Here is a 3,175-nt window from a genome sequence, read left to right as displayed (position 1 = left end):
TCTGAGTGAAAATTTGCCACGAGGGTGTCTCTTAAAAATGCAAATTTTAGTTGAAGTATTTGTTCTTTTTTCTGCTGTTACCCAATGCTTGTTTTCCACTGGGATTCTACATTGTCTACAATTAATTATTAGACTGGCTGTAAATAAAGTAATAATTTTGAGAATATTCCATAGTTTTATAACAAGAGAGTAATAATTAACTAATAGTGAAATTTGTTTGCACACCACACAATTCTTACGTGTTTATTTATCTAACACCTAAACTTTCATATTTACATTTTGTAGCGCATTAACATCATAGGCCTATACATAAAAAGTTAGGAATAGTGATATTAATGACGCGATGCTAAAAATTTGAGTGTTATACATATAAATGTGAAAGTTTAGGTCTTAGATATGTAACTACATAAGACTTATGTGGTATGTATGCAAATGTACCCATCTAATAATGCACTGGCATTTCACACTATCAGATTATTTAAAAATCGTTATTTCCTTTGGAGTCTAAGGTTTGATTTCTTGGTTTCTTCAACTCTATCATTTCTACTCGGCCAACAAAATTGTGGCTAAACATCCCTGCAAATAAACTCAGTTGGTGCCGTACTCTATAGAGCCTTGTGCATCCACCCTTCCATGTTACTGTTGCAATTCTATATGCTCCTGCAAATAAAACAAATCCTTTAATTGCTATTTTTAGCCTAATCGTCGTTATGCATAATATATAAAATTTGCCTCTTCTAAATTTAGGCCATATTATTGTTATCACTTATTGTTATTCTTATACCTCCAATGGTAGCATGTGATTCAAAGTTGATGTTGTTTCTTATTATTTTGAAGCCACTAGTAGATTTATCATACATACATTTATGAGTCAGTAAACGCTTCCTGTTTTTGAGATGAATGGACACATTTGGACACAATACTAGCTTTTTTGATCTAAATAATTGAATGAATGTTTCACGCTTCAAAGAAAATCCCCTGATTGTTTACAGAGATGATATCAGGCTATCATTAGTGTCATGCAAACCGCATGATCTTTTCTTATGATTCCCTTCACTAAGATTATTAAAATTTTTTTAGGGAAATTTACTTACTTACCACACAATTCTCATGTATTTACATATGTAACCCCTAAACTTTTATATTTATAAATACATCACTTTGGTACTTTGGTGTTTTAAATCTATGCATGTAACTATGAATTTTATCTTTAAGAAGCAATTGATGGTGGTATTTTTGATGTAATGTGAACATTTTTGTGTGTTACACATGTAAATATGAAAGTTTTAGTATTATATATGTAAATACACAAAAGAAATGTTTGGTTTGTTGGTAAATGTCCCAATCATTTAATCAAATTATAACTGATTCTTGTTTCAAAAGAATTATTTCGGCCACATGATTTTCTTTTGACAAGCTATTTAATATATATAAAATCTATAAAAATGAAATTCTTCATTCGTTCTGTAACAACCATCTTGTTGCTTTGTTCCAGTTATAATTCATTTTGGCTGATATTCTATTTACAGAGACTCACTTTATTGCAGGTTCTACACAAAAAGGGAATTCTTGATCTCCAATCCCTCTGATTTGCTAGGTATGTTATTTATCCCCTAATAATAATTCATGCCAGCCTAACAACTTCAATTCTATTTTGCTTTGAAATGAAATAAAAAATGAAGAGCGAGAACATTAGGAGGACTAAATGAACAATGGAGCAAGACAATAAATATTTAATTTTTAGACGAGCCATGGTCAAATCATGGCTATCAGGAGAGGAGATGATAATCACCCGGTTCAGTATGTCACCTGGTTCTTAATTCTATTTATGAACCGTGTCCGGTCTAATAATGGTGGACACTCTCAGCAGCTTAAGGTGAAGATTTTGATTGTGTAGGGGCAAATCAATGCTTTGTTCTAAGCTTTGAATCCTCTCCAATTAGCATGGTCATTTTATCTCATAATCGGCAAATCACATATATTATTAGGATTAAACCATTTTAGTTTCTTACATGTTGGTGGGTCAACTCTCAAAAAATGGTCAACGGTTAGTAAAGTGTTTTGGGACAACAAAATTTTAATAGGATGGATCAATAAAGGTAGATTTCTTTGAGATGTGTGTAGTATATACAAAAAAAAAAAAGGATATATATAGTACGGAAATTATCCTGATTAAGACAACCTAAGCCTTTTTATAAAAAAAAATATCATTTATATAAATCTTTGACCAAGTTCTTCATCCTCTAGACCACATTATTTGCATGTGGCATTTACATACATGGCAGCAGTTATATTCTTATGTATTTAAATATCTTACCCCTAAAATTTCATATTTACACACATAGCACTCAAATATTTAATATTACATAAAAAATAACACTATTATCACTTTAAAAGTGAAATATGCTTAAAAGTGACATGCACCTTAACATGCATATTGGCTTCAAGCACCAAAGTGCTATATGTGTGAATATTAAAGTTTAGGTGTGAGATATGTAAATATATAAGAATTATGTGCTATGTATGTAAATTTTCCTAGTTTTTCCTTTTCTTATTATTTGGGGTCGAAGTAGCAAGGCTTAAAATTTGAGTGAGTTTGCTTTAATGCAAATCTTTGAAATCTGATTGAAATGAAAGCGACATCTTATTTATGCCACTTCAATTGATAAGAGAACAAATTTGAGATTTGATTATCTTTATTTAATGTTTTTTATATAATAAAAATGTAAATAAAACAAAATTATACCAATGGGAATCTTTATTTAAAGATAATAATATAGACTTGTTGTGAAATGGGCATGATTCGCCATGAATTTCTTTTAAACAATTAAGATACATTAAGAAATATTCAAAGAATATCAAGCAATTTGGCTTCAATGCTTTCTTTCATGCACTTTTCACTGAATAAAACATAAATAAATACCTACCTTTGTGTTAAAAGAGTTCTTTGGTATTAAGTTCCCCTTCTTTTGAACTGTGCCAATAATCAACTAAGGCTTCATTTGAGAACCGTCATTGTTCTGTTCCGTGGAGGGAATGCCCACAGCATGTTTCCAAATTGAATTGCTAATTTTTGTCCTTTTAAAACGAACACGATGATGTTCGTTCCGCGGCGTGACTTTTGAACGAGGCCTTAGCCAAGGATATGGACCCCTTTCAATTATGATGGTATATT

Source organism: Phalaenopsis equestris, unplaced genomic scaffold (genome assembly GCF_001263595.1).
Source record: "Phalaenopsis equestris unplaced genomic scaffold, ASM126359v1 Scaffold000341, whole genome shotgun sequence".
Taxonomy (NCBI): Eukaryota; Viridiplantae; Streptophyta; class Magnoliopsida; order Asparagales; family Orchidaceae; genus Phalaenopsis; species Phalaenopsis equestris.
The sequence above is the reverse complement of the archived record's forward strand: the minus strand, read 5'-3'. Positions refer to the sequence as shown.